This window comes from Octodon degus, unplaced genomic scaffold (assembly GCF_000260255.1).
Source record: "Octodon degus isolate 3935 unplaced genomic scaffold, OctDeg1.0 scaffold00020, whole genome shotgun sequence".
Taxonomy (NCBI): domain Eukaryota; kingdom Metazoa; phylum Chordata; class Mammalia; order Rodentia; family Octodontidae; genus Octodon; species Octodon degus.
In genome coordinates, this window is record NW_004524596.1 from 11,091,765 (window position 1) to 11,099,567 (window position 7,803).

The window sequence follows — 7,803 nt, forward strand, 5'->3', positions numbered from 1 at the left end:
GCTCCAGGGCCAGCCCCAGCGCACACAACGCGGCATGGGCCGTGCAGCAGAGCCACAGAGCACACTTTTGTTTGAAGCTCAGCTGTGGCCTCAACGTTCAGTCAATTAGGCTGCAAGCTGTGTCCAGGGGTGGGGGCGACCAGAGCAGCTTGACAAAGAGCAGGACTGTGAGCTGGTCTTGACAGGTGCCTAGGGAAGAGGCCCGGAAAGGTCTTTCTAGAAAGAGGGTGCAGCAGGGAATGGCACCCACCTTGGGTGGCGACAGAGCTGGATGCATGACTGAGACGGCTGGGATGAAGCCGGCCTGGTGCCTGAAGCAGCAGACAATCCCACTGTTGTCCACTCTGCATTCCTTCTCCACAGGAGCTGCCCCTGCTCCATTCCTTCCAGGGGAGTCATTCATGTCGAGTGGACTCATCTGGGCTGTTGTGGCCTCTCAGCTCAGAACATCCCATCCATCCAGGGGCCTAAGAGTGGTCACATGACATGCAAAGTCCACTCGGGGCGGATGAATGAGGATCTCTGAGAGAGAGATTTCCCTCTCCTTCTGAGATCAGGGGCTGCAAGGACCCACACTGTGTGGTTCCTAGTTAGGAACAAAGACCAGTGGAGAAGGAGAGAGAGAGATGGTTGGTGTTATTTGACCTCCTAGGGCCACCTCAACCTAACCAGTTCTAGAAGTAGTCAGAGTTAAGTTTCTGCTTCTCGCAACTAAGAAAATACTGGGCAATATAAATTGAAGGCAAAATTAAATTTGCACAAAGAAACAGCCAATCCCCCCTGAGGTGAGCAACAGCCCGCCCAGTGCAGCGAGAGCTAGCTGTCCACCAAAATAGATGACAATAAGCCCATTTCCATCGTGTGGGGCTGCGGTCACGTCTCCAGCCAAGGCCTATGCTTGCCAGTCTGCTTCACTCCCTTGCACCCAGATGTGGCATGCACTTGATGTTCCCAGCACGGCGCGAGCAGAGACATGCGTCACTTCCTGACCTAAATTTCAAGTGGGCCCGTTTTCTACATGCTTTGCTTACTCTTCTGCTTGGATGGAGGCGGGGGTCCTGGGTGCTAGGGGACAATGATACCCAATATAGGAGAAGCCTGGATCCCAACAACATCACACTGGCCATCCAAGAGGAACTTCTACTCCAGACAGCTAGTGTCAGCAAAAGTCAACTTCGTGGGGGCCAGGGAGATGGCTCAGTGGAATAAGCGCTTCCCTGGCAAGTGCAAGGGCCTGAGTTCAATCCCCAGTTCCGCAAAAAAAAAAGTCAACTTTGTTTGCATTTAAGCCATTAACACAGTTTACAGTTCTAGCAGCTAAGGTTGTCCCAGCTAAACCATCCCCTCCCACATTCAAGAAGTTGCTTGCAGGCCAAAAGCCAGCTCTTACAGTCTCCTTGTGCTTTGACTGAATCCAATCAGTGACCCCTGTGGGTGACATCCACCAGCCCAGAATCTGTCACTTCCACCTATGTGAGTATCAGGCCAAGTGCTTGTGCTTCAGGATACAGGGTTAGCTAGTGTACTATGTTTCACTAATTCTGAGTCACTGCCAGTTGTGAGACATACCATTACTTTACGTGACATACCCCTAAAAATGCGTATAACCCTGAGACAATATATTGCTGATTAATCAGTGGCACGCTACCAACAGCAATCTTAATTTCAGAAATGTTACAATGTGGAAGGAAAATGTATATATTAAAATTGACAAAGTATAGTGTTTCTTTTTTTTTTTAATTTTATTTATTTGTGTGTGTGTGTGTGTGTGTGTGTGTGGCCAGCTCAGCCCACCAGGGGCGGGGCTGGCTGGCATGTGGTGCTGGGGGATTGAACCGCGGTCCCTATGCTTTGCTATGCTTGTTCTAAGTAGGTGCTTTAGACCACTGAGCCATCTCACCAACCCCAGTATAGTGTTTCTTAACATCAGGAAGCTGAAGGTGGGTGGGTGAGGCAAACAAGCAAATGAATATGACCTGCACAACACAAATACCTTGACAGGTGTTAGCTCATCTAGGATTAAGTAATCCAGCCCTCCTGAGGATGAGGAAGGCTTCACAGAAAGGACTTCAGGCTAAATTCCTTCTGTACAAGAAAGAAGGGAGGCGACTGCTGGGAGAGGTTCTCCCAGCGAGGCGCAGAGCCAGTGGGTCTTCCAGATGCCTCGTCTACACCCTCAGAGAGGTGTGCGTGCCTCCCCAGGGACTGGGATGGCTTAGCCAGCCTCAAAACACTATAGAGAAAATTCCAGTGAGACGGCTTCATTTTCTGGATAAATGAAGACTAATCCTTTAGGTGCCAAGGCACAATTTTAACTGGCTATTTTAAAAAGGAAAACCTTCCAAAATACACCATAGTAAACCCTTGGCATTTGCAGAGGGGTACACCAGGGGGTCTTGGGGAATCTCCAAACTCACAAATCCAGCTAAGTCTGGACAGACTTCTGGCTTGCTCCAGGATCCCATTTACAGGAAAAGCCACAGTCACCCACTGTGCAGCCCAGCATGGCACATACTCCCTTCCTGCAGGCTCTGCACTCTGCTGGGAGCTTGATGAGAAATTGAACAGGACCAGGGCAGGGACCGCGAGCGTGACTTAGGACGGAGACAAAGCACACTTTTATCGTCTCCCACAATCTCTTTAAACCTGAACCCATGGGGGGCAGTCTTTTTCTGTCACTGAACAAAAGGGCTGGTAGATCTGTGACTTTTTAGCCTTGTCTTGGATGGTGAACACATTTAAGTCTCTTTTTTTTTTAATTTTTTTTAACATTTATTGTGTGTGTGTGTGTGTGTGTGTGTGTGTGTGGCCAGCTCAGCCCACCAGGGGGCACGGCTGGCTGGCATGTGGTGCTGGGGATTGAACCGTGGTCCCTGTGCTTTGCTAAGCTTGTTCCAAATAGGTGCTTTAGACCACTGAGCCATCTCTCCAGACCTAAGTCTCTTGAAGTGGCCAACAACAGTCCCAGTGCAGCAACCCGAATGGTCATTTCTGTGCAGTGATTAAGCTTTCTATTTGATTTCACACCATGGTCTCCTCCCTCCCTCTGCCCTCTCCTCCCTCCCTCCCTCCCTCCCTCCCTCCCTTCCTCCTTCCACCTTACTTTAGTTTAGAAGCCCATGGTAGGGAAACATAGAATAGGTGGCCTCTGTATCTGCCTCTTATGTCCTTTACCACCCCTCCCCTCCACATGCACGTGCACACACACACACACACACACACACATCATTGAGACAAAGTCACAACACTGTGACATCTTACACTAGAGAAGTCTCCTCTTGGGCCTCCTCTGCCTCTCCACTGACTCACTCCTCTTACGTTAATGAGGTGGATAAGGCAGCATCAGGGGTGCATTTTCCTTTGAATATTCTGCAAATGATGATCTCTGCATGCCACACCTGTTGCATCTTGCTGTTTTGTACAATTTTTGTTTTTAGCATCTTAATGATATGGCATTATTAGGAATTGGATGCTTGCATTCCTCCTAAAATTCATATATTGCATCCCTGATCCCCAAAGAGTGGAGTGAGTGTGCTCTCTGTCTGTCTGTCTCTGACTCTGTCTCTCTGTCTCCTTGTCACTCTGTCTTTGTCTGTCTGTGTGCCTGTCTGTCTCTCTCCCTCCCTCTCTCCTTCTCTCCCTCTCTCCACCATAAGCCCACACAGTACAAAGGTGGCCAACTGCAAGGGAAGCACAGAGCCCTCCACCGCCGCACCAGATCAGGCTACCCCCACCCAGTCGTTCAGCCTCCAGGACCGTGAGAACACACTTTTCTGTGGTGCAAGCCATCTGACTCCATGGTGTTGTGCGATGGCAAGCAGAGAGGACCAGAACCCTCGCTGAAATCATTTAACATTTATCTTGCTCTTTTTCTCTAAGTTCTCGCATCAGGCCAATAGTAGACATTCAAACAATAATGAATGGATGAATAAATGTGTTGCACAATGCTGGAATTTCTCACTTCAGATATCCAAGCCACTGAAGAGTGCCGTGTCCTACTCTGTGTGTATTTCTTAAATTTGTAAGAGGAACTCTCATGTGTTTATGTGCATCTGAAGTTAAACAACACAAAGCCTTCCATGAATGCATTCTTGCCTGCGCATGTGTCAAATTAAACAACATAGAAATAGGAGAAAAAGTGAAAACTCCCCTTCACCAATCCCCTTCCCAGCCACTGACCTTCCCTATCAAAAGAAAACATAAACTCACAGTTAGCAGATCTGAAACAGATCTTTGTCTCTGTGCCTGTGTCCCTGTGAACCTGTGTTACGTGGCATCATATTGCATGTGTGTTACTTCAGCTTGAGACTTCTCTTACATCTAAAGGGTGTCTTTATGCAAGTATCTCTCTCGTTCTCCTAGGTGTTTATTTAAATCTACTCCCCTACGTAGGGACATTTCAGGTGTTTTAAATCTTTCTCTCATATAACATTACAGATACGTTGTTCCGTATGGTCCTTGGGGCACTGTGCAAATGTTTCGTTTGCTAAGATCCTTCTTTCAAAGTGAATACCCAGCTCTAGATGATTTGAGTATTGAAAATTTTAATAGCTTCTGTCACATGGCTGAGCTAAGGGTAGGGTCAGTTTATACATCCCCAAGAATTTCCACCATCCCATGCAATATTCTGCACCCTTCTAATTTTTATCTAGTGAAAAATGTGTCGTTAACTTTTAGTTCAGTGATTAGCAGTCGAGCAATCTATTCCTACTACTCGTCATCTATCCTTACTCTGTATCTACTTTTCCACTGGTTACTTGTCATTCAATTCTTTTCTTTCTTTCTTTCTTTCTTTCTTTCTTTCTTTCTTTCTTTCTTTCTTTCTTTCTTCTTTGTGGACAGTTCAGACCACTCTGGGGGGCAGGGCTGGTGTGGCATGTGGTGCCAGAGATCAAACTGTGGTCCCTGTGCTTGCCTAAGCTTGCCTAAACCGGCACTTTAGACCACTGAGCTATCTCGCTGGCCCAATTCTTAGTTTCTACAAATTCTATTTTGTACCTATCAATCCTTTATCTGTTATGCATGTTATAAACATTCTCTCAGGCCATTTGTCTCATAATCTTGTTTATGTTGCCTTCTGTTTTGTACAAAGGTTTTCATTTTTATATATTCAGATATAACAAATGTTTTCTTTGTGGCTTCCTTTGCTGCTTCCAAGATTAATAAAACATTCATCTATATTTTCCTCAGATATTTTGCAGTTCTCTTTTCACTTTAGCTCTTTATTCCATCTGGAATGAATTTCTATAGATGGAAAAAAGAAAGGCAATGCTTTTTCTAAATTTTCAATAAACTCAATCTCATTTATTGAATAACCTATCTTATCCTCCTTTTATCAACAACGCCACATTTATTGTATACTAAATTACCATATGTGTGTGAGTGACATCTCCCTCTAACTTATCAAAAATGTCTCTTTTCTTTTTTTTTTATGTATTTGACACGGGGTCTCAGACTTGCAGTGATCCACCTGTTTTCAGCCTCCCCAGCACTGGGATTACAGGCGTGCACTACCACACCCGGACTCAGTCTCCAGCTCATCACACCTGGGGGCAGGGCAGGTGCAGCATGTGGTGCAGGAATCGAACCCTGGTCCCTGCACTTACCTAAGCAGGCGCTTAGTCCGCTGAGCCCCAAAATGTCTCTTTTCTGAAACTTATTCAATTCTTTCTCTAGCACCAGGAGCTGGTTTTTGAGAAAGATCTATTTCTTACATACACAGAAAATTCTTTTCACTCCTGTGATAGAAGACGGAATTTGCATGCTTGAGGCTGTTGACTTCCTGTCCCCAACCTGTTCCCCTCCATCCAAGCACACGTCAGATGATGCACAGCTGGATACTGACCTGCAGTGGGGCCTAGCCTGGGCTTCCCCTCCAGTCTTGGGCTGTGATGTGGATCTAGAGCCACCACTGAGAGACCAGAATGATCACCCACGTCAGTGCAGCTTGGCTTCTGTTTAAAAAAGAAAAATACAAATACACAAACCATTAGTATATGCTCTGAAGTCATTTCTTTCTAGCTTGCTTCGTAGTGATATTTTGGACATGTTGAATGCCAATTTCAACTTACTGCTGCTGCCAAGCAAAGTAAAAAGACAGACATTCTTATACAGCAAGATGATGTCTTATTATCTCAAACAAGATGTGACCTGAAAATAAATTTGCTATGCTAGCCAATTATTTTCAGAAAGAAAGCCCACAAGTCAACTGTCCTAAAACGAAATACGTTTTCTCGGATAGGCATTCTGCACTTTACCTGACTTATACGTAATGACCCAGCGCAAGTTACTTCGTTCAGTTACCTTGGCACTAGCTTAGAGTTTGTCTTGGATGGGGTCCTGACAGTAGCATTGCTCAGAGCCAGGCATTCTTGGGGGCCTTGCCAAGATTTTATTTGGCCATGGCAAGGGTCTGGTTATACCAATCTTAAAAAATGTTTGCCACGAGCATTACTTCAGCCATGGCGAATGAGGCGGAGTGTGGGTGTCTGGTTTACTCACTCAGTCACCCCCTGGAATGGGCTCAAGACAACGTCCAAAGATAGTCCTGGCCTTGCCGATACGCAGAGGCGCTGGGTTGATCCTGGCTTGATAGTCAGCTCGGATGTGTGAGTAGGTTCTAAGGCTAACAAAGAACACAGCCCTCCATCCATCTAGGGAGCTCAGTTTGAATGTCCTGGTACTAAATATTTATGTAAGAGGCCCGTTGAGAAATAACACTATGCAGAGGAGACTGCTCAAAGAATAAGCAGTTCATCTACTCTTCCAGATTTTCTAACACCGAGCCCAGCATCCTGCCAGTGCAGCTAAAATGCAGATACCTGCAGTGCATCATACTGGCCCCAGCAGAATTGCCTTTGCTAAACTGTTTTTGGTGTGGTGCCATCAGTACTTTTTAAGATGTCATTACAAGAAACAGTCCCACAAAGCACATCATTGTGTTTGGCCTAACTGGGTTGTTGAAGACATCACTCACTGCACCATGCAGTGTTTTTTTTTTTTTTTTTTTTTTTCATCCAGCACTTCTAGAGGTAATTCTTTCTGAATTTAGTACTAAAAATAATATTCCTTCTCCGGGGCCATTGGTTTTCTATCTGTGGTGTGGCTTTCCGGGAGGTACTCTGAGGGAAAAGTGTATATATATTTAAAAGTGTATATCATATATATGTAAATGTCCAAGACAAGGTGCTATTTCCTCAAAGATGTCTCTGAGTCACTGGTGTGCGTCATGTAAAGTTATCAAGTAGAACATAGTTTAGGGTTCAGGAGCTAAACACAGAAGCTGATGTACAGAGCCGTAAGACAGTGGCCCTGTCTTCCCTACTGTGAGACTTCTGACCTGTTCGGAGCAGCCACCTTGCAGCCTGATACGGTGGCCTTGGAGGTCCTGAGCCGTGGCAGGATGCCATTAGGGCCGCTCGCTCTCCCTGCCTCGCCTCTCCCACATCTGGCTCGTCTGTCCAGGGTCACACCTCATCCTCCCACTCCGCTCCTGATCCGTGAAGCTGCTGTTGGCACAGCCTAGCTCCACTCTCAGCTCTCAGAATGTCTGCTCCCTACCCACTTTCCACTCTCACTAATCAGGCTCTCACTTCCCTCCTTTCTTTTTTGTTGCCTGGTTATTTCTGGAACATTTTTCAAGGCTTTGGGCCAAAACATTGGCATTTTATAGATATCACTGAGTGGTCAAGAATCTGCTTTCCTTCTCTTGGCAAGGAAACTGATGGGAAGGACAGGGAGGGAGAGAGAAAGGGAGAAGGAGAGGGAGGGGGAGGGAGAGAGAGGGAGAGGGAGGGAAAGGGA